The sequence below is a fragment of the Aphelocoma coerulescens genome, chromosome 10, assembly GCF_041296385.1.
Source record: "Aphelocoma coerulescens isolate FSJ_1873_10779 chromosome 10, UR_Acoe_1.0, whole genome shotgun sequence".
Lineage (NCBI taxonomy): Eukaryota > Metazoa > Chordata > Aves > Passeriformes > Corvidae > Aphelocoma > Aphelocoma coerulescens.
In genome coordinates, this window is record NC_091024.1 from 15,920,031 (window position 1) to 15,944,712 (window position 24,682).

The window sequence follows — 24,682 nt, forward strand, 5'->3', positions numbered from 1 at the left end:
GTTTAAACCACGATGATTCCCATCCTTTGCATGCCTGTGTGTGTGGCCATTCCTACATTTTAATGACAAATAGACACAGATTGGGATCTCCCCTTTCCTGCATCAGGTACAGCCTTCTCAACACACAGAGCAGAACACAGGTCAGAATAAGGCACTTTTTTGTTTATTGTTTTGCAGAGGCAACTTTACTTTTTAGGTGGTGGGGATCCCACTCCCTGAGGACCATGGCGGTGCTGCACACCTCCCAACAGGTGCCTGTCCCTGCTTACTGCACTCCACTCTCTCTCCTGGAATTCTAAATTCAGGCTGAGACTTATGCCATAAGATGCTCCTGGCATCCAGGCTAAGGAGTGCATAGGGGCAAAACACTGATAGCAGCTCTCAGTTTTCTTTGGGAGCTCCTTCTGAGCGTTACTTAATGATTAGGAACATTTCATTCTTAGAGCTTCCACCTCAATCCTGTCTTTAACTCTTGACTGAATACTACATCGGGAATGTGTCCACATGCCTGGATTACCTAATGCCAAGGACAACATCCCACCAGCTGTTCTCAGGCTACTTTGGCAGCTCCTCTGTGTGTCATTCTTACCCATTTCTCAGTTTACTCCTTCTGGAAAGCCTGACCCCAATCCCAGCTCTAACCCTAGACTAAGATTTATGCAGTGGTACACACTGAGCTCCAGGTGAAGGACTGCTGAAGGAGAGGGCAGCTCTCACTTCATTTTACCATTTATTTCTGAGCCCCTCTGTTGCTGTCATCTGTCCCAGTTGTCTGTTTCCTGGAACTGTTTCCTGTGGCTCTTTGGGACCACAGCTCTCCTATTCCAGAAGGGAAGAGCCCATCTCAATTGCCAACCTCACAGAAACACAAGTAGTGATTGACAGCTGCCAAGTGGGAACCCAGAGCACCATGGACTGGGCACACCCTTGGGATACTCACCTACTGTTGTTTTTCCCAAATACTACAAGATGCACATGCTGAAAGGCTTGGACTTCCTACTGAAATAAGAAAAACACAGGCACCATGTCTAATCCAGTGATTATCCACTGTATAGTCGCCATTTATACCATGGGAAACAGTAACTGAACACAGAATTATGGCTGCACATTTCTAGGACCCAGACAACCAAGGCAGGGGGAAATGGCAGCACTGGCTTCAGTAAGTAGTTCATTACATCATGCTGTTGACTAACCAATGGCCTGGAAAGAATAAGGATGTCCAAGTAAGCTTAACACAGGCTCATCAAATTACTGCATTTAAATGTCCAATAACCAAATGTAGGGTATTTCAAATCTAGTTCTGTTCTTGTGGGATTAACTGTACTTTCCTTGAGATGTGTCATTTTGATGTCTTCAGAGGCTCTAAATACTCAGGGAGATTTTCACTGATATTTTAAAAATAAGTTGAAACTACTTATTTCTCAAATCCCTTCAGTTTCTATCATACAGAAACTTGACAACACTGATTTGATGTCAAAAAACAGAAGACATTGAGATTAGCACTGAAGCAATCTGGAGTCAGCACCTGGCTCTCAAGATTAACATGTGAAATCAAAACTTGCAACTCTGGTATGAATAGAATTACCCAAATTCATACTTTCAGATATATACACTGCTGCTCTTGCAAAACTGCACTTCATCTCCTGGTGAAGACAGGGCAGAGGGGAATGAGAAGCAAAGCAAACCTGAACACTATTCAGCATGTGGGAGATACACCCACATTTCCGACTCTTGAAAACACCTTGCACTGTGAATGACTTTTTACCAGTTCCACTTCTCCCCTGAAAAGTTATTTACTTAATGATTTCACTGAATACCTCTGAAAGTTGTGTCACACTTTCAGTCCTGATTTCTGTTGTCATTGTCAACTCTCATTTGTTTGTAGGTGTTCTTCTGTGCACAGTAGGCAGATCTCAAACAGTGACAGTATTAAACATATGAATAGATTTCAAAGTACAGACCATGTCCTACATCTTGAGGCAGGATCAAGATGTTTAATAAACTTGAGCTTTAGAGTATCCTTGAGTTCCAGTAACCCAAGTTTGAGCTGGAGTGAGGTTTTTGTTGTAACACTTGGGAAAAACACTAAGGGACAGTTTTCTCAGAAGCAGTTTGTTTGTCTACAGACTATATCTGAGGCCTCTTAAGGAGTCTGTGTGTCAGAGCAACTTTTGTGCCAGTCTATGACAGTCCATCACCTTTAGTGCACCATCAATTTTTCATAAATTTATGAAAAAGCTTCAGTAGAAAAATACCAACAACCCTAACCACAAATCCTCTAGTCCACAAGCAGAATGTATCCTTTCTTCTTTGTAATCCTCCTGCATGTTGGGTATTCCCACTTTTCAGTTTTGTCCTTCTATTCACTCCCTCCTCATTTTCTTTTTTAACTTCTATGTACTGTATTGATTCCTTGTCATTTTTCTTGGTCATCCTTATGAGTATGCTTTGGAAATCTACTTACTGCTTATCCACTTTTTCAACCTTCACATCAAAATACTTATTTTCTACATTCTTTCTTTTCTTCTCACACAAGTCAGGGTTTTTTTCCTTTGTTCATTTTGTATTCCAAATTCCCTTTTGCAGTCCTTTTCTCGACCTTTCTCCCACCTGACACCAAACAGCATCTTGGAATTTCATGGGAGTTGCAATTCAGCCATCTCCTGGTCCAACCACATGCTGCTTTCTGAGCATATGGTCTGGTGTCAGTCACTCCCCACTAACTGGGGGTCCCAATTTCTCAGAGCTCTGTTATGAGCCAAACAAAACAGAGACTCTGCTACACATTGTGGGAGAAAGTCACATCTAACGGAGCACTGCAAGTGCTGGGGTCACAGTCACAGCACCATTGTCACACAAAGTCAGTATTTATTACCCTACCCACTTACAGATTAGATATAAAACCCCACTGCTGGAAAAAATGAAAATATTTTTCCCCTGTCCATGGAAAATGACAAAATATTAGAAAGGTTATGACAAAAGTTGCCTTTTCAACCAATTCAACAAATAATCAACAAGGCCAGAACCTATCAGTGCATAACATTGGAAGTTGTTTCCATCAAAGGAATACCACAAGATTTAGTAATTGCTTGTAGGGACTGTTTATCTTCCTGCTGTTTTTAAGATTCAGCAAAAAATAAACCCTAAAAGCCACCAAATAGTGGTCTAAGAATGGTTATAAATGACACTCAGTGATCCATGGCCACTTACACAGATATTCTATCAGCATTGACAGCAAGATGATAAGTCATTTTATAGGTCTTTTCAAAAAGATTGCTCTTAAATGAATTAAAAGTTTACTATTTTATATTAGAGGTATTCCTTTGCTCAGCTGCAGTGAACCTCTGCTAGGTGTCAGTTGTAATTTTGTATTTCCAAATGAAAATAGTTTCTTATGGCTACTGACAGATTCCTGCATTTACTTGGTGTTAGACACAGTGCTACCAGTTACACTGTCCCAGGTCATGTTTTGTTCCACAGAACTGTGCAATTGCTTTGCAACAAATAAATCAATTAGTCTATATCTGTTATTACGTACTAAAATCAGTGTCTGTACTTGATCTCCTATATTTCAGCATCAGACACCAGGAGTAACCACTGGAGACCTGTTACTGAATACAATTCCCAAATTACGAATATTACACTTTAAATGCACCTAAATACATGAAACAAGTCAAATACAGAGACATTTGTGAAATACTGGTGAGGGCCAAAGACTCAGTTGAGGTGTCAGGTCTGTATACACACAAACAACAGAGGTGTGTCCCTGAAGAGTCCCCTCTTTTTATTTTCTAAGGGACTGATTACCTTGCAGAGTAAGTGCCTCCCCACAGGTTCTGTGGGTTCATTTCTAAGGCTTATGAGAGCACATCCAGAATCCTAAGACTTCCCTACGTTTGATAATGGGTATCACGGGTAACAGAAGCTTCAATCATGAAAATGCCATTTCACTGAATATTTATTTCTCATAGTAGTCATTAACTTTCAAAAGTGCACTGTGTGACACTGCCAAGAAAACGCAGCCTTCCCTAAGGACTTCGGCATCTGAATAGAGACCTGACAAAATGACAAAAGACAAAACAGACAGAGGAAGAAGTGAAGTGCAAAATGCAAGGTATAAATACAAGATTTTGAGTGGTCTTAAAGGCATTATATTGGTCTGGTTTTCACATCAATTTCTGCTGTTGCTTCTGTCTAGATAAGCATGGTGAGAAGCTGTGACCTTTGATGTTACATCAGTCGATCTGTGGACATTATATTTAAGTACATAGATACTTGTACACACCTATATACACATTTATATACACACTAATGCATATGATATTACCAGAGAATCTGGTAAATGACTTTTCTATCTAGATTGCCCGGTACTTTCAATTTTAGAGGACATTTGTGTCCTCACTTTTGAAAAGTTCTCACACCTCCACTGTGTGTAGAAGGCCTTTGATAAGCAGCCCTGCAGGTGGTGAAGTGCCCTTTCTTTGTCTCATGAAATCCCATTCAGCTTTGGCAGAGAGATAAAGGAGAGCATCACGGTTTCCCCTTTCTCAATGCCTCTCCAAAGACAGTTTGGCAGCTTGCCCAAACTCCTGAAGCTCCCTACACAGGCTTCCTATCACCACCAAAGGAGCTGCAGCAGCTGATCCTGCAACTGAATGTACCCCTGACCCACAAGGCAGGTAGAAAAACAACACTCCCTACTCAACACAGGGACTTCTGGCATCAGACTTTTGGAAAACACCACTCCCTTACTTGAGGCAGCAGATAAGGGCAGCAGGATCCTCAGCTTGTTTCGGGAGAGGGAGGAAGATAAGCAGAGGAACTCCTGGTCCCACCAATTCACCTCCCCAGGCATCCTCACTCTTCCACTTTGGCTCACTCCTCTTTGCCATTTCTGCATTCTCTTTTCTGCCTTCTCTGGGCTCAGCTACCCACAGGAGGAAGGGTTTTCTGTGTCTCAGCTACAGTCTCATAGTGAGGGCACCAAAGGCAGGTGAATTTCTGTTCAGCCCCATGCCCCTTGCACTCTGGAAAATGACCAAGATTTCCAGATTGCTTCCAGATTTATTGTGCAGGCATTTCCAGCTAGGCTGCCAGTTCCAGAAAGCAAAGGAAAATGAAAAGGCCACCTTGGGGAAGTCAAACAGAAAGCAATGACATAGGTAAGAAAATCCAGAGGCACCCCACTTCTAGCTGGGCATCCTTGGAGAACACCTCTGCACAGCACCTGCAGGTCAGGTCAGGAGTCCTCGGTTCCGTGTTCCTTTGCCACAAACCACTGTGAAACTCCAAGACAATAATAACAATAAAGTTTCTCCTTCTATTGTGCTGTCCGGTTCACACAGAATATAAAAGACAATGATTGTTTTGCTAGTCTGAAAACTCAAGGTGTGCAGATCTATACAATAAATTTAAAGGAATTGCTACTGTCCAAATTAATATCGATTTAGTTTCACATCATTTTACTTTTAATTGTGGCTTATTTACTTGCAGTTTAATTGGGAAATCTTTTAAAGCAACTTAATTGCGAAGTTAAGTGCAGAAAAGCTGCCTTGACATCTCTAATTCGGCCCCTTGTGGCTATACCTCACAGTGTATAGAAACAAGAGACAACTGCAGAAATCACTACAACTGCATTTCAGTGCTGAAGCTTTGATTTCAGTAAATGTAACATTAGTGACAACAAAGTAAAGCAAAAAGCCTTTTCTCAACCTAACTGCAAACACACTTTCTGTGCCCACAAACATCTGATCTACTTTTTCAGAGCTGCTTCAATTACACCTGCATCTTCAGGAGCATCCCTGCTGGCCTACCCGGGGTCGAGTCAGGGCTGAGGAACAGCACGTCCTCAGAACTGGGTGCAGAGGGTCACACTGCTCTGGTACTCACCCTGTAGGTGAGAGGCCTTTGCCTTTACTTCTATCACAAGCAAAATGAGCATCACTCATTTATAAGGTAATTGCACACACCTTTATGGCCTGATTTCTGCACTGTAGCAAGCTTTAGCCACCCAGGACAAAAAACTGTGGATTAACTGGTTTTCATCTTATTTCAGCCACTGCCTATACAGATACTTAAACTTCTCTTCTTATTTAACTCCATGGACTTAACTTCAGGCACCTACTTAACAGCCTTTTAGCAAAGATTTTTGTGGTTTTTGAATGGGGGCCTTAGAGAAAAATCCTTTTCCCTCATGAATAAAATTTGCAGTTTAATGATATGAAACATTTCTAGGGAAATATCCACAGTATTGCAGCTGTGCACTGTTAACACCACAAAAGAATAGGAAACATATTAATCCATACCTTAACTTCAAAACGACTTTGAATTGGGCAGTTGTCCCTAACATTCTATAGAAACACGACCTCATTTATCTTCATACTCCACAAAGTGGCAAGAAATTAAGCAGAAGACTGTGAAACAATTGCACACCTATCACAGAGTGAAGGTGGACAAATACCAGGTGATTTTGTGCCCTGTATATTCTTATATAAATATGGTCAATGATGTCATTTTTGCTCATATACCATAAAAGCATAGGGATACCAGCTCTGTGAAAGAAGGGTTCACACTAAAGAGGAATCTGCTCTTTTCTCACAGTTTCCACCATTCACCTCAATTTGTTCCTCATTGAAACCCATCACCTGCTCCCTTTGTAGTACCTCCAAACCACTCAGAGATGTGCTTAACTCCACCTACCCAGGCACCATCCTCATCTCTCAGACCATAACAACTTCTGCCCGGGTCTCTCACAGAAACCTGCTAAAACACTTGTACGTCTCTTCTCAGTTCCTCTTTCCCTTTTCTTAATGGCTACTCATGGATATTCCTGACCTTTCAAAGAATCTGCCTTTTTGTTGTTCTTACCAATCGATGCAATCAGCTGGCTCTAACCTCTGTCTCATCAGAACCTGGGGCTGCTGCCTGCAGAGGGCAACAGCAAAGCCTACGAGGACTTCTCACAGAGTTCCGAGACACTGGTTAGGAGGTCAGATGCCCTTTCACACAAACAAGAATGCGCTCAACCTCAGTTTTGAAAAAAATACATTGATAAAAATGTACCAGGAAACGTCTGGATGAAAAACATTCCCAAAAGCAATAGTACTAAGCAGAAAATGTTATTATCCAGATATGGCCTTCCTGAGGCATCCTTCTCTTTCTGGGCAAATTCCATGGAAGTCTAAGCTCATCAAGGTCACTGAAATTATTTGCCTGGCTCCTGTAAGAGGGTCAGTGAAGCAGTAACTGTTCCACAATGCTAGATTGAAATATGTGCCTGCAACACCACACCTGGGTGATTCAGAGACCTGCAATGCATTAATCCCCACAAAGATCCATCCTTAAGCACAACCTCTAAATTGTAATTTTATACTAGCCTCTTTTCCACCTGTTTTCTCTTTGCACTGAAATTCCTCCCCCTCAACTGTGAGCAGTGAATCTTCCTTTAGAACATGGCAATATTTATTGACTGTATTCTTTGTTCACATCTGTCAGACATGGGAAGTCACCACTGCTTTACAAGACTATCAGTTTTAAGTAATGCCATTCATCACAAAATGGAATAGTGTGAGCAACATTTCCTCAACTGCAATGAATTATACAAGGGTCAGCAAGCTGAAGTCGCGGTTGGCAACACAAACATTGGCCTCAGGTAGCAAACCCATCTTTGCAGCTGTTCTCATCCATATGGGTTCAATGAACTGCAGAGAGTACAGGCCTTTGCTTATTGAGAGTATCTGCTGGAACTATTTCATCTAACCAGCATCATAAAACAGCTCTGAAGTAAGGTGAATGCTATTCATCTAAAGCTTGTCTGGTAGCCAACTGCTGACAGAGAGGGAAATAGAAATGGCAAAGCAGCAGATACGGTCGGGAAATGCAGGTGTTCCTGGATTTCAAAACTCAGAGATTAAAACCACAAGAAATGGAAACAATGCACCTGTGGTTCACAGGCATCTGGTCACCCCAACAGTGCTCAGCTTTCTGACAAACAATTTCCAGGATCCCTCAGTGCATTTCCTCACCAGAATAATGCCCTTTTAATGGACATGCTGTCAAGCAGATTTGTTCAGCAGCTACACAATTAGCCCTGTTTTTGCTCTGAAACAGAAGATTTTGTTTATACACATGGTTTTGCAAGTAAGATTATTCTGTGATTAAATGTCACATTATACCAGAAGCCTCATCACTCGTACACAGCACACACAAGGCTCGAGTTCTCTCTGCCTTCTGATTTACCCCAGCATTCACTAAGATTTTACTTCTAATAATGGGTCCTGCAATAAATTAGTTTTTCTAGAAGACACTGTTAACACCACATTGCTTTCCTCAGCCTTATTTTCTCTTCAATTCTATCAGTATAATCAGATTCTTAGCAGTTTTCTATTTAAATAGTGATTGTGCAAAAAATCGACCAAGAATATAAGAAGTCCTTATTGAATTGATAACTGTTAGTTGCAAAAATACTACAAAACTTTCTCAAAACAAAAAAGGAACAGATTTGAAAGACAAGGCCTTTAACAGAAATTGCTTCTATATACAAGAAGCCTAAAGATTCTTCAATTTTCTTTCCTTAATGACATTCAACCAAACAAAATTAATTACAAGTTAAGCACTCCCAAGAATAGAAGAAAATCTTGTAACAGAAATACCAAAGTCTTAAATGTCAGTTATTAACAACAATAATTTTTGAGTAACACCATTGACCCAGTTTGCTTAGCCCACAGGCTGTAGCATTTTAAACTGTTCACTCCAAGAAAGAGGATCTTTGGGAGACATTGTCTTTCCAGTTTAGGATTAGGCTAAGAGAGCCAGACAGGTATCCCATCTAAGGGATAACAGCCCCATAAATTGCCTTGTTATTAGATAAAATAAGCAAATCCCCTCAAATATGGATCTAGTGTACTGATGGGTTGAAGAGTAAAATGATGACATTAAAGGATGGCTTCATGACCATATGTATAGAAAATTTCATTCTTTTAGATGTTTCCTGTGATGAATTAAATTATGTAAATATATGTTAACAATAATTCATAATATTTTAATAAAATCTTTTTCTTTCTCTTGGCTTTTTAGAAGTGCAGTCCCAGGTGTCCTTAGGGTGGTGCGTGTTTTGTTTTTACACTTTAAGGACACACAAGGTTATACACTTCATAAGCAAGGAAGCACAACTATTGATATATAATGCAGATAATGATGCTGGGCATCCTTTGTCTGGTATCATTCCCAGTTTTTGCTGGGAGCACTGTTCATCAACAAAGTGACTTGGTATCAAGAAAGGGGATTCACATTTTTCAAGTTTTCTGTCAGACAGCTATTCTGGGAAAGGAAAAAGTATTTTGATTTTCTTTTTTTTCCCCTCTAGTGAAAGATTAAACAGTGAAGGTGTCTTTACTGTTGACAGATTTTGTATTAGTAAATGCAATCAAATCTACCTAAGATTCATGCCTCAAGTGAACTTACTCACTGAAAAGTACATCCCCAGAGACGTTGCTCTCCACATGGCCTCCCTGCTTGTTCAGGCTGTGAAAGTTCGCCAAGTTTAAGGTGACCCTTTCTTTAAAATAAAAAATAATAACAATTTTTTTTTTTAAATTGTTACAAAGTAGCTGCATAGAAGTTACATAAGAGATATTTTTTCGGTGCTGCCAGTTTCAGCATTATCAGGATTCTGGCACAGGTGGGAGGTGATCCTGTGTCCTGGAATGCAAAAAGTTTCTCCACCGCAAAGCAGCTCAAAGAAGCCCATCTGTGATATGACTCTCTGGTTTTCAGCCTGAGCAGAGCAGCCTCTCTGGACCTTTTGAGCTTTTCCTCCAGTGCTGAACACAGCCCAACTTCACTTGCTCTCGGATATCACAGATACCTCAAGGTCCCACCTTGAGATCAGATTTCCTTTGGGTATTTTCCCTACACCCTGGCTTGCTCCCTGTGCCATGTGCAGAGCTGATTGTTCGCTCTGCTCCTGATCTGGTGTCCCTAATGGTGTCTCTAACAGGCAGTGAGAGCAGCAGACTTCAGGACAGAAAAGAGAAATATCCATGGTCACAAAGGTAAGAACATGAACACCAATGTACAGGGTCACACTACACATCACTTTCAGTTCCTTGTTTCCACAGCCCATGATCAGAAGCAGATAATTAAAACTGAATCTTTGACGGGTTCTGTCCAATCATCTGAATTTAGAGATATGGACTGAGCATCAGAAGTAGCCTATATTTTCAGTTTTCCTTTGATCTCATTCTTTGCTTCATTAGAACTCCACAGGAAATATCTGAAAATTATTTTTTCTATTTGGATCCATATCTGCTCTTTGGGAAGGGGAACTATACAAATTTAACTTTTTTTCCCTCCTTTAAACAGTGTTGACATTTAAGGACTTGTGTACTGCTAATGCTTTCAGCTTCAGAGGGTGCTGACTTTACTGAACATTCCTATTTCATTCTTTCTACTCTTTCTATTAAGCAAATGTCTAGAAACAGTAACATCCGCAGTAATCATTTAAAAAAAAAAAAAGCCCAAAACAAATCAACAAACCTCTAAATATGCTTTCTCCTTTTTTTGTAAAGCATGCTTATTGCAACTGCTACATACATAAAGTTTTCTTAAAAAATTCCCATGAATTAATGTTCAGCGTGCTGTATTCAAGAGCATGTGTGTTCCTATGGAATCTGCACAGCAGGATCAGGGTCTAGATCAGCAGCACATTCATTGAAACACACCCAGAGCACAAAACATGCACTCATGTCCTCGAGCCACACTCTGTGCCACAAACTTCCAGGCCATTTGATGCTCGCTTTGTGCAAGGAGCTCTCACTGAAGTTGAGAGTGCTGCACGTAGCATTGCTGGCAGACCTGGCCCCGAGCACAAACGTCCCCTTGAAATGTGCCCTGAAGTTGAACTCCAACCTCCATGAGACAAATAGCCAGGGAATTAATCCCAGAGCCAAGCATCTTTTTCCTCACTGCAATAGCCTTGTCCCCAGCCTCCTTTCAGTAAAGGGGTGACAGTCAGGAGAGCTCTCTGCTACCACGGTGTTTGGGAGCATTGAGCACCCAAAACCAAACCCTTCTACCAGTGCAAAACCTCAGTACATACCCAGCCACAAACCCAGGTACACATCACCCAGGGAGCATTGCTGGATCCTGAATGGGACCAGACATACACCAAGTCTGACTACACCCACAGATATTGATGGGCTTTTAAGCAGCATTAGGGTGAGAAGTTTCATTGCTTAAAGCACACAGGATCAGCTTGAATTAGAAAACAATATCACTTTTCTCATATTTTCACACTCCTTGGACGATTTGGCACTGGACTGGTTTAGAGGAACTGACTCTTCCTCAACATGACAACTTTCCAAAGCTCCTATAATGTGAGCAATGTTATTTTCCAAGTGTTGGCACACTAATGTGCTGAGTACAGAAATATAAAAAGAACACATCGTTTACATGGGAATTATTATGGGACTAAAAGCTTAGCTACATTGTCCACTCATACCACAGAGTCCAATTAAGTTACAACCCCCACCTACAAATCTTGACCTCGCACAGTTCTCAGATCTGCAGAGTTACAGCCAAACTTCTGTTTCAGACTGTATTTTCATTATTTTTCTCTTACTGCTGAAAAAAAGGAAACTCCTAAGCAATGTGAAAATGCACAAAGGACATTTAAAAACTTAACTCCATTTAGGACAGTATTTACCAAATGTTTTCATCTCTAGGATTAAATTTAAGCATGTGTTTGCCCATCATTGAACAGATGAACCAGATAAGCCCAACTCAAGTTCCTTTAGTGACTTGGGACTCAAGTAAGATAGGCTTTAGCAACTTTACATTACTTTTGATCCCTTGACTTTTTAGAGCTACATTAATTTCTGTCAGAATATGATAGTGGTCCCAGCTCCAGCCCCTTTGCTGGATGAACCAGCCACATGCTGAAGAAAGGCCTCACAGCTTCCCAGGCAACAGGAAGCAGAATGGAAGGTGGATGGCTGGGGTGAAGGGCTGGAAGAGAAGGATACACAACTTTTCCTGTGCCATGAAATCCACACCAAACAAGCCACTGTAGAAAATAGCACTGGAAAGACTACAGACTCTTCAGCCTTCTCAGCTGATTGACTTCTGCTGTTCAGGGATTGAACTCAGGATTGAACTCAGGATACAGAGAGGATTGAAGAATCAAGGATTCTGGCCACTGAACAACCCCAGTGGTCACAAAGCTTTGTGGAGAACAATCCCCAAATGACTGATTCTACACCCACAAATTAATAATCCTCACTCTAAACCTGACCATAGAGAAAATACACTTGATTAACATAATTCCCTAATATCAGGCCAGACAAAATTAAGACAATTAATTTTAGTGTTGCTAAATGTTAATATATCCCAAGGCCCTTCTTCTTTGCCTGTTTACTCTGTCCTCCTCTCTTTTGCTAGAGGTTCTTGTGATAAAGCACTTTTCACTCTAACAAGGTCTCTCTTTAGAATAGCATCCTTAAATTATTTAAATACTCATCTGGTAAACAACACAGTATTTTTAGCAATAAAGTAAAAATCATATTGCTTTCTGAACTAATCCCAAGGGAAATGTTGGATTATACAAACTGGTTTATTTCTTAGTCGATAGAAGGTGTGCTCAAGGAACTCTGAGCATTAGGACATTATGATTAAAACCAAACTGTTAAATTTCTAATTCTGTGAAAAAAGAAATGCCTGCAAAAGCCCCCTGCAGTAACTGTTACACACACACAAAGGTGATGAGAAACGCAGAAAGCTCTTGCTAGAAATAAGACTGTACCTTAAGCATATGCATAATATTCTTTTACATTCTGCAGATAAAAACAGAAAAAAGCCTAACCCCTTACAAAAGGGACCAAGAACCATACCCATTTTTACCAGCATTACCAAGGCAAAAACTGCCACTGTCAGCTGCCATGTACCTCACTCACCTCTGCAGTGGGATGCACCTCTAGACATTCCTGGGATGCCACAGGATAGCATCCTATGGAACACATGGTGAAGGACCATCCCCCTCACAAACACCAGCCCAACAAATATAAGACCATCGTTATAAGGAAAAGGGGAAGACAGAAAATAATCTGCCTGTGCATAAATCCTTGCCAGGACTTTGCTTGTAAATGATTAACATCCCATGTTGCAGCAGGGATCCTGCTGTAACCCTGTGATCCCTGTGCTGAAGGATGTGGTTCTCTCCAAGGGAGACCTCGAGTCAATATCAAACCTGAGCAGCACCGAGGCTTCCGTTCCTGTGGCATCCAGCACTGTCTGCCTGCTTCCCCACATCCTCCACATGCAGTATTCTCATTCCCCACCCTTCTGTTCCACTGAAGCCTGCAGGAACCTTCTGAGTGAAGAAGTTTTATCTTCTTTCCCCAAAAGTATCTTCTAACTGGACACAGAATATTTCAGAGGTTGCAGAAATTAGACATGGGAGGGCAGGTACACATGAAGAGACAAAAGAGCCATTTACCAGTTTACTACGGCCATAAAAACACCACAAAGACACTGTTTCTGCACAAAAAGAAATGGGTTCCTGCTGTCTGAGTCAGTAGGCTCAGTGTAGGCATAAGTTCACTGCTGACATAGTTGATTTAGGACCCTTTGCTGTGATGGCAGTGTTGGTAAAAGCTTTAACCATAGTTTTTATGATGCTATTAAGTTTTAGTCATTTGTGGGTTTTGCAGTATATGAATACTGTAGATGCCACCTTAATTAAAAGGTCTTGTCATCCTGTGCAATTAAAAAGAGAAAATGTACTCTCCTATGAATAGCCAGGAACAAATTGAGCAAGCTGCATTATACACGCTAAGTACACAGCAATTCTGTGCCCCTTCCTGTATCACATCTATTCTCCAGCATTCAGTACTTTTTAATAATCCTGTTACAATGTTTTATGTTTAATTGACTTATGAAGTACCAGTGCCATGGCATCTCTGACCATTAACGTCAAATAAGTTAAACAAAGTCCTACTTTGCAAATGCATACAAACTTTACATACAGAGAGTACAGAAGAACTGCTGCATCTCAGGATTTTCATGTACAAACACCCACTAAAAGAGGGTGGTTTTTTTCATAAGAAAATATCTAATGGATAATCAGACAGTCTCTTCCCAAAGAGTACATAATAAGACAAAATCACTTTAAATGGACTTTAATACCCATACAATTATTTAGTTGGACAGCATACACACATAAAGTAGATCACACACATGGCATCCACAGCCTAAACATGAAAGTGCACTTCCACAGCTATCTACAAAGGATCCCAGCAGATGGTTACCAGCATGTGTGCGCTCATGTCAGCTGCAAACACATTCACCTTCATAAGTCTGGCTCATTATTTCAATTTTGACTCCAACTCAAGGTCTTTCAAGATAATGAAGCAGCAAGTGATTGGCTGCCTCGAGGTTTGTGCCCAGAGTAGAACTTCCTTCAGGATCCACTAGTAACTTCTGACTATGAGAAAAGTATATCCTACATCCATCTGCAGCCTATGCCCTTAATGCCCCAGGGCATTATATTGACAGGGCAGCAAGAAATCCAGGCACATCTCCCTGGGCCAGTTAGAGAGAAGCATTCTCAGGATTTGCTCTTGACTACAAAGTCCATGATATTTGTGGTGATTTCTGACAGACATTCCTGTAGGTCCATGCATCATAGCTCTTGTGTCTGGATCATAAAGAAACTGAACATATCCTCATTCAGAAGTCACGTACAATTCATGTGATCATTACCATTTGTTAAATACACCAGTTCCACTGATGTTAAATGAAGCAGAACCTCCTGTCTTTGGGCCTATTTTTAAAGTGATATAACTCCGTTGGAAAACTTGTCCGTTAAAGGTGCTAGGTAAGTTAGGCTCAAAAGGATGTTATCTCAGATGTCTTTACCATGTGACAGTCATTCCAATGAAAACGCAAAGTTGATGTAAGTATGGAAACCATTTTTTCCCCTTCGTCTTGCAAATAAGTAGGGTCTCCTGTTTTAGGGAGCTGACGCCTACCACCATCCAAACAAGTGGACTTAAGATTGGTACAAGACAGCGCTAGCTTGGGGACCGGGAGCTTACCAGCAGCTGAACAGACCATGCTCTCACCTCTCCGCCAGGGAAACAATTCTCCTCCCTGCCACACTCCCCCTCGGTGCTTTGACTCAAACAGGAGTTCCCCACACAGCTGCTCAAGCTTCTGGGAAGATCTTCACAATCTGCATAGAGGATCCTGGCTTGTTGCCTTGTCCCTGAAGTGCCCAGTGCTCCCCTACAGAAGGAAACTCCAAAGCTGCTCCTTGAAAGGAGCTTTTCCTCTTACATCCATGCCAACAGCCACCTTTGGGGCTTTGAGCCCTGCAAGTGCCTGGTTTCTGGCTGCTCTGAGGCTGCAGCTTCTCCTTTGAAGTGCAGCAGCCTTTAGGGAGCATCCTGGGGCGCTTCTGAGCTGCACAGGCAAGCAACAACTGCTGCAGCTTGGACAAGCATATGCTCCAGAGGAAGAGGCACATTCTAGATGAGGGATGAGCAAAGTTTGATCACAGATAAAGTAAAGGAGAAAGGTTTTTGAAGGAACTGGAGAAATACTAAGGATACAGGAGGCTTCAAAGCACAAAAGTGCAATCATCTTGTCTGTGATAGTGTAAACTAAGTATAAACTAATTAATAATCCAACTGGCAAGCTACTGACAATCAGAATAAACACCCTTAGGCATGGCTGCAAGACACAGGGTCCCACATGGACAGGAGCCCAGCAGCCAACTAGCAGCCAGTACAATGCCAGAAACATCCCATCCATTGAGCAAGGGTGATGGAACCACATCACAACACATACTGTACTGGCAGCACCCTCAGGGCTAATGATACCTCTGCAAAAGAGGCTGGCGGCAGGACTGGCCTTCAGAGTGCAAAGCAATAACCTAACGTTATTTGTATGTTGAAAAGACAGATACATGTGTATTACTATGCAAACTCTTATCAATTCCTGACGGTCTTCCCCTCCCTCTAAGCAGATACAGCTGTAATAGATGAGTAGTGCCCAACCACTGCTCAAGGACTGTTTGGAACACAACAACCCGGAATCACATCTTTGAACCGTGGGCATGAGACTGAGGGATATTCTCATATGGACATGCCTTGGAAGCTGGCACTGCTGAAGTCAATGACAGTAGGACAGAGTTAGTACAAAAGACAAAAAAACCCCAGACCTGCAAGCTGCAGTAAACTGACTCGAGAAGAAACGCACAATAGTCATCAGTAAGAGAGCTTGCCCCTCCTTCAGCATTAATGGAGCAAGCATGTCTCATTCACAGGCTGTGAGCAGCTGCAGCTCACTTCCAGCTGTCTGAATGCCCACTGACAACAGGTACAGACACACACAGGCTGTTCTTAAACCACCAGTAAGTGGACAGGACCAAGGCAGGAAGTTTGAATATAGATTAACTTTACTTATAAGTGTGCTACACATGGGGGAGGCTAAACCAGCTACTGCAACAGTCTCTTAGTAGGGCTCATGTCTGTCAAAGAAAGAATAATTCACAGGAAGTGGCTTCAGAGTGGATCAAAGCACAAAGGAGAAAGAAAATTATAATTTTGAAAAAGATATCCACAAAAACCACATTTGGGCAACTGTGGATTGGTAAGCTCTATTTCCCCTCCACCCTTCAACTGCAGCATCTGTCTAGTCTGAGCAGTATAAATACCACTTAGATACTAACTATGCCACCTTCTGTACAGCTCTGGGTAAATATACGCTGCTACATGAGATACAAATAGAAACATAATTAAAAAAACCAAAAAAACAACCAAACCCAAACAAAAAAAACCAAACCACAAACACTCAGAGTACTCCCGGATTTTACTGACCATCACCACTAATTTTTGCCTCTCACTACTGTTTTAAAGCATGAAATATTCTATAAAAACCTTTAAGTTACAATGTGAGAAGAAAGACTGCTGCATCACTTCCTATTTTCTGTTGATGAAGTATTCTAGACCACCTTTGTCCTATCATTTTACCTAAGTCAACTATATCCAGCATTCAGATGCACAACTCTTCCTTTTGAATTAGTGTGTGATCCACAACCCTTTGTGGATCCAGCCATGTAAGCCAAAATTAAAGGAGAAAAAAAAAAGGAAAGAAACCAACAGAGAGAAAAAGTAAGCAGGAAACTACTTGGCTTGAAACCTAGAGGGTGATGCCCCACGCTGCACAGGCTGTTCTCATTATCGAGCTCAGTTACTGATCCCTGTGTACAAGCAGGTTCAGTGCCTTCCTTTCTGGAGTGTACTGCCTGCTTTTGAACTTCAGATGCTGAGAGACTTTATGAACAGAGATGTTGTTTTATTTACTCTCAATTAATCATGCTCAACTGTAAACAAAGTGTCTGTTTTAGTTCTGTTGACAATTATCCACTTGTCAACATCTCCCTCAAGTACCTTCAGCATCTGGCAGCAGCACAAAACTGCTACATCAAAATGAACATTTTGTCTCAATAAAAAGATAGACGTGTGGCAGGGTTTCATCTGTTTTCTAGCCCATCAACAGTCAGGCTGTACTGTCACTGATGCAACCAGACAGTGGTCTATTCCTATGGAATATTCATTTACAAAGGGGGACGGAAGCCAAATTTTGTTTATATTAGTAAGGCAGACTCACTGAAGAAACAGGAGCCCCCATGTTTCCTCACAAAGGCAGAAGCCAGCCTTCCCTGCAGCCTGCTCAGTGCCTGCCATGGGCCTCCTGTTCTGCTGGGGCAGGTCCAGTTCCAGCTTCACCAGTTACCTTGCCAAAAGCTGCAAAGTAGGACTTGTTTATTTTGTGGTGTTCCGCAAATCCCAGTGTAAATGGAGACCACTTACTGGTGCCTCCCCAAATACTTTCAGTGTGATAATCTTTCCACTACCTGCTACATGACCTGGGCTTTTTTTGATCTCTGGGGCTTCTGTACTGGTTTGAATTTTACCATTTTAACCTTGTGAGATATAATTATTCCCATTAGGTAAAAATCCTTCCTACATTTTAACACAGTCTCCCTCGTGCTTAAAGTGAAAACTACAAAGTAAATGCAGACAGTCTGGCACCTTTTTGGTGTACAAACCAAAGCAAGGTACAAACTGGATGCTCCTTTTCTTTTGAGGGGAAGGAATCTTGTCAGGTAGCCTCACTAACAGGTGAGGGTTCCCCAGAGAACATCCCCTCACACTTCTGAGGCACCAAAGCTGCATGCCATGGCTCTGGCTATCTGAAATTGTTAATATTATTTGAAACTTGATCCCACTGTAGCAAAGTAACAGGAAAACCTGACTAACTTCACCGGAAATACCTCAGCCCTGTGCCTTTTCGCCATAGAACTGAGTTTTCTTCCCAGAATACAAGACTCAGGGGCGCAGGGGAGGGCAGGAGGCTCCACTGAACGTAGCGGTCAGTGCAGGGAGAGCGCATCCCGGTCCATACCTTGTTCTGGGCGGCTCCCGGCTTCGACAGCTCTCAGCTCCCGGCTGGTCTCGGCGGGGCCACCGCGCCCTGGCACGCGCTAATCAATCTCCGCTGTGTAATTGATTCTAATGAGCGCGGCTGGCTGGCTCCGCGCGCTAACGACCGCCCCAAGTTGGCGGCGGCTCCGGCCGCGCTCCTCGCCCGCAGCGCCCAGCTTGGCCCGGCCGGACCGCCAGCCTCCCCTTTAACCTCCTCCTTCTCCCTCCACAATTAATTGAGATATCTTTTATACTTGATGTGTTGTAAAATTAATGCCTAATTTATGTAATTAGTCAATTAACTGTAATTCTAGCATATGGTGCCAAATGCCCAGAAGGTATTCTTGTTTCCCAGGTACTTATTTTGATGTCATGAAATGCAGCTAATTAATTTTACATGCATATTAATTTCGGATCTATTTAGCGGCTCCCTTTGTGAAGGCAGATTTAATATTTGTCTTTCTAACCTTTTTGGGCAAATTCCGCGCTCGGTGTTGAAATGGAGGTGACTTTTAAAACACATTTCCATCGGTCTCCCTTTCCTCTGCGGAGCCTCTGCTGACACCGGGTCGATCCCTCCTGTGTGAAGATGCACAAGGGCTGATTATCTATAGCTTCCCGCACATCTATAACTGTCGCAAGATACGGCTATTGAATTTAAATCCGATTAATATTTAATATTAAACATTTCTGAGGGAATTTTTGTTTGTTTTTTGCAAAGCACAATATCCCACGGACATTTTTTTTTAAATAGCTGCTCTTAATACAATGCTCCTTGGAAAAATTATGAGAATTGAAGTATTGCCTAATTAGAAAATGAGCGAAATCCTGATCGCTGGCTTCTGATGTTCTCACTTCTCCTGATTGCGCTGAGCAACTGCGAGCCCGCTGCCAGTGCGCCCTGCGCTTGGCTGCTCCTGGCCTCGGGAAGCACTCGCGCTCCTCCCCAGCAAAGCGTTCAGGTTACGCTTCTGTCTCCGTCGGAAAGTAATCGTGTTAGATTTTGTCCATAATACTAGGAAAGATGATATTATGCCTCTTCTTTCTGCAGTTTTTTTTTTCTGCGTAGAGATTAAGGGGTTAACCGCATCGTGGGCTTTCCCGCTCCCTAGATGCTGAGAAAAGATGTAAGTAGAAAAAGAGATGAAACCCGTAGTCTACGCTTCAAATTCCCAGCGATACCCTTTCTCCCTTTGCTGCAGCAGCACTAATTGCCGCATTACACTTATCTCTGGGGTGAGGGGGGATAAAAATGCACCTGGCTGAAGGGCGCGGGACTCCGCACGTGGGGCGGGTGCGCTGCCGCTTCCCGGCCTCCCGCCAGCCCCGGGGAAACGCTTTCCTGCGGAGCGGCAGGGCGGCACTTCACTCTTTGGGGCGTCTACGCGAGTGCTGTGGCGTCATAAAACTTTTTATCCCCCTTTCTGGATAAATTAATGAGAAATTTAATTAATAAAATCAGAGAGTAGCGTAAGTGCTATGATAATGAAGTTAAATGAGCGCGCAGTAAAATATTCACTAATCCAGCACATTGGCAAATGCCCCCTTAATTCTGCTTAGCACTAAAAGGGTTTTGAGCACCATAATGAGATTCCTCTGTCTGCTAATTAATTGACACTCTCCTGAATATTCATATGTGCTAGCGCCAATACGTTCCTAATTGCACGGTGGAATGGATCTCAGAGGAAAGTAAATCGCCGTAGACTTAATTAAAATAATGTATGCCAGATCCAGCTCGCTGAAGACGAGACATTTGCCATCAAGCGGCGTAAGAAAGTGGCACCTGGTTTGTAGCGAAAAATGAGGAGAAAATCTTTATCCCTCCCAAGGTGAAGTCAGCAGGGGCTTAGAAGCGCCAGGCTTTTCAGCCTGAAGATCTGAAAGCGAGAGCTTCGCCTTCAACTACCGCTGTCACTGCCGCGACCCGCGAGGGCGGCGCGGAGCCCGTTCGCGGGCGGCGGGGCCGCGCACGGAGTAACCGCGCTCCGCAGTTCAGAGCGGGGGGAGCAGGCTCCGCACGGCGAGGTGGGAGAAATCTGGTCAGGGATGCCCTCTACAGAAGCGTTCGGGGAAAACCGTTTGTCTCCAGCGAGGGAGGGGAGGAGGGGGAGGCAGGGAAGGAGGGAGGGAGCAGCCACATTTGTAAACTTTTCCTTGAGGGGAATCCTGTGCCTTTGAAGCTCAGTCTCTGAATGGATTGTTCTTTGCACCTCCAGACTAATACTGTGAGCTAATATTGTACATTTAAATTGTTCTGCTGTTAAAAGCGTGGCAAGTTGCACTGAGAAATGAGTGCCTGCCGCTGCCTGGCCGCGGCCTCCATCCCGCGCCGGGGGAACGGGCGGTGGCTGCGCCCGGCGCGCCTCGGGGCTCGCTGCGGCGGGCAGGCAGGGCCCGGGCCCGCGCATCCCCCGCTGTCACTGAAAAGCAGATGTGAAGCGCTTTGCTAGGTCTTTTCCTTCCCTACCAGCTCAGGAAACGAAAAGGAAAATTGGTTTCTTGGAAAAGACAGCTTTTAAAAAAATCACCACAGGTTAGAAACTAAAAAGAGTTTATTTGAAGACATACAAATGCATATTTATTATACACATGTAGGCATTAACAATGTAAATTACACCGCCAGCACTTGCTGGTTGTTTATTCATTAGATCTTTAGAAAATCTACATTGCCTGCAGATAGCGGGATGATAATGTGAAATACACAAGCAGTTTACCCAGGCAGCTCCGCCCGGCTCCGCGCAGCTCCGCGCGGGACTGCCAACAGGTCCGCGGGGCTCAGCGCCGGCCCCGGGTCCCTTCTGCTGCCGGGGGCACTTCTTACAAGTATAATTCTACCTTGACGAGAAAACGGCCGTGCCGACTGAAACTGCCGTCACCCAAAATACAGAACAAGGGTTTTACAGGTCGCTGCTCGAGAGAGCGAACTTAGACGGAAATACTTCCTAGTAGAAGAAATACGAAAGGGCTCTTCTCTGAATGACAGCGCAGACATATCGCTCTCAGAGCCCAAAAAGCTCTGCCATTCCCAATGCCTCTTATTCCCATGTAAAATCTTTCCTCGCCAAAAAGGGAAAAAATCCTCTGTCAAATTCTATCCTCTTTAGTTGGTTGAATGCTGTATGACTACCATATCTCTCGATAATAAATAGGGATAAAAAAATATATGGGAAGAAATCGCTGCGGGGAAATATTTTCTAAAGTTAGATCCAAAGAATCTCTTCCAGGAATGAAATATTAAAGAAGGTTAATATGGTTTTTGCTGCAGAGCTGAGGGTTGATGGGAAGACGGGAGCTTTGCTGGCGTTTTAAGTATAGAGGCCGGGAGCTGAGACGGGCGGAGGATGTCAACAGATGTAAGGAAGCGATGGAAGCCAATGGACTCGGGAAACGCAGTCACCGCTTCGCCTGCAGCCGCCAGGCTGCCCTGTCCCCGTTCCGCCCTGCCCTCCCGCCCCTCTGCACGGGGCCCGAGCGTGCGGGGCGCTCCACCGCCGAGCTGCCTCCCGCAGCGCTCGCAGCCCCGAGCCGGCCCTGCGGATCCCCCTCGCCGCGGGGTGGGCGCTGAGCCCGGCCCGCAGCACGGGGAGGGGCGAGCAGCCCCTCTGCTTTTGCGGACACACGGCGTGGCCGAGGAAGCGCTGCCCCTTCCCCGTGGGACGGGCCCACACCTCGCAGGTGCGAGAGCCCGGGGGGGTTCTGGCGGGCGGTAGTGTCCTGTCCCGTCCCGCCGAGGAGCGGGGCCCTGCAGGGCCGCGGGGGCGGGGAGCCCCGCACTCGGGAATTGTGTTCCCTGTCCCTGGGCAGCTTGGTGGGTGGCAGCCGGTCGGGGGGCGGCGCGGGGAGGGGGCGCTGCGGCAGGAAGGGAAAGCGCAGAGCCCCGGCGCCCACACAGTCACACCACACCCCCCCACCGCGCTGCGGCTTCGCGGCGGCGACTTACGGATCTGTTTGCAAACATGCCCCCCGCCAACAGAGAAAAACACAAGCATTCAAAGTTCTGACCCTAATTAAAGCCCGGCTCGTTAAAGACTTCACACAATGCAGGAAAAAGTTTGCCCGAGCCTGAATTCCGCAAGCGGTTATTACCTTTGCTTATAAAGAGGGGAAATAACCGTAACGTGCGCGCCATTATTCTTGTGGATATGCAATTTAAAATCATCGTCAATTGTCATAAAAACATTTCACAATGTTTGTCTAAGTAATAATTTAGTCATTTAAAGGTGGTTTTGCCGGGTGACACGAACATGCAATTCAAGAAAGATTTACATTGCTTACGGATTTTGAACCGCCGTTCTAACTGGAGCGAAAACGGGACTCAGCCTAATATTTCTTTCTTTCTGGTTTTGCACGGAACACCAAGACAAGAGCAGAATGTGGGAGAAAGCGTGAATGGGATGAGCATGTCTTGTGAAAAAAGACTCACTACAAAAAATAAAGTTTATGAAACGGATGGATCTGGAAAGAAGAGTCCTTGGGAAAAAAAAAAAAAAAAAAAGAGAGAAAGAAAGAAAGAAAAGAAAGAAAAGAAAGAAAAAGGAAAATCAAGTTTGCTCCACCCAGCTATTAACCAAAACACAATACCTTTATCTGGGTGGTACTGCACAGAAGTTGATTCAGTTTTGACAATGTTGTTTAGCTATCATTTGCTATTTTGAATGAATGGGAGCAATCCCCCTTTTTACAACAGTTGTTTCCTATTATGGAGAGGTGCAGCAGTTGAGGGCAGACATGTGAAAGTGGCTGTTTGATTCCCTTTTTCATCCCCCTGACCCTGCCTTTGTCCCTCCTCACCCTGGGAATGTCACGCCTCACTACTTCACTTTGAGATGCTCTAGAAAGTGGCTTTGTTATTCCCTTTTAGACATACACGAAATTGTTCTCATTCCCCCTGCTGTAAAAGATACTTCAAATTGGGACTCGGTTCACAAGTGCAATGCAATTTGGCTTAGCTCAACCTTTGTTCTGCTTGTACAAATGACCAAACAGTGCACACATTATACAGTTGATCTACTGCTCCCTTTACACCAGAGTTAGCGGCTGGGAGAAAAGCAAGTTAATCCCTTCAATACTAAGGTGGCATTTTCAATATTTCCTACAATGTGAAAAGGAGAAGAGAGGGCAGCTTGAAATGCGTCATTTGTTTAAAAGGGAAGATTAAAAAGAAAAAGTTTGCGAGGCCTCCCCTGATACTTCTCCAAATAAATAAATAAACAAACCAACAAATCCCAACCGTGTAGATAAATACTTCAGCACCTCCGGGAAAGCAAGGGAAGTTTACCACAAAGACAGGCTCTCAGGGCAATAACGTCGAGACTCAAGCTGGAATCCGCGCTAACAGCACAGTACTTAACAAAACGCTGGGGAGTCACGGCTGATGCGCTGCCTGAGCCCGCGGCCCCGGCGCGCACCTGCGCGGCCCCGCGGAGGGGGGGGCCGGGCTGACAGCCCAGGCGGGGCAGGTGCTGGCGACGAGGGGCGCGGAGAGGGCAGTGCTGTGTGCCCAGCCCGGGCTCACGCACCCGCTGTAACCCTGGCACTTCTCGGAGCCGTCCTAGAGAGGTCTTGGGCACGTGGAGGGAGGGGAGGCAGAGGTGCTGCGCTTACCCGCGCTTGGATTTACCACCGGCGGCAGAGGGAAAAGAGCTCTCCCGGGAAACCGGCTCCGGTCAGGAACCAGGTGCTCCGGGACAGCCCCAGGACACGTGAGCGGGAACAACTGCCTCCGCTCAGGATTAAGGAATTCGGGTGGTCCCAGCGCGGGCTCTCTGCGCGCTGGACAGGGGCGAAATGGCTGCCCGGGTCCCGGGGCCGAGGCCCGATAGCGATGAGCTCGGGGCACGGGGGACCGCACGTCCTCGGGTGCACCCCAGGGGCGGCGCAGCGGGGCCGAGTGCCGACTCGGGCTGGCGGCGCTTGAAATCCCCGATGAGGCAGCCGAGGACAGCGCATATGGGCAACCGGCTCTAAGGAGGGTGACAGCAGCGAGAAGCGAGCGGGAGGTGACGGCAGGGCAGGGGCGGCCGAGCGCGCTGCCCAGCGCCGGGAGCCCGGGGTCCCGAGCAGCGCAGCCTGGCCCGGCCCCCCCCGGGCACAAAGCGCACTGCACATCCCAAGCTACCAGGAATACAGGTTTGGGGAACAGTTCTCAGTCCGGCCTTGACAGGCAGGGGGAGTTTGTTTAGTGCTCATAGGGA

General features: G+C 44.4%; 2 long non-coding RNA genes across 7 annotated transcripts in view; one reads left to right on the top strand and one right to left on the bottom strand.

The window, feature by feature from the left end:
- Positions 1 to 24,682, bottom strand: part of LOC138116481 (uncharacterized) — a 104,997-nt gene that overhangs the window by 77,898 nt on the left and 2,417 nt on the right. For 5 of the 6 annotated variants that reach the window (XR_011154164.1, XR_011154165.1, XR_011154168.1 and 2 more), the window contains exons 3-4: positions 18,956 to 19,067; positions 18,469 to 18,561 (exon numbers count right to left, since the gene is read on the bottom strand). This is a non-coding gene — a long non-coding RNA (uncharacterized lncRNA). Of the gene's footprint in view, positions 1 to 18,468; positions 18,562 to 18,955; positions 19,068 to 19,746; positions 19,933 to 24,682 lie in introns of those variants that run through there. The other variant, XR_011154166.1, reaches the window with a different exon arrangement.
- LOC138116482 (uncharacterized) lies at positions 18,497 to 21,896 on the top strand. The gene is made up of 3 exons (XR_011154170.1): positions 18,497 to 18,843; positions 19,540 to 19,615; positions 20,132 to 21,896. It is a non-coding gene; the product is annotated as an uncharacterized lncRNA (long non-coding RNA).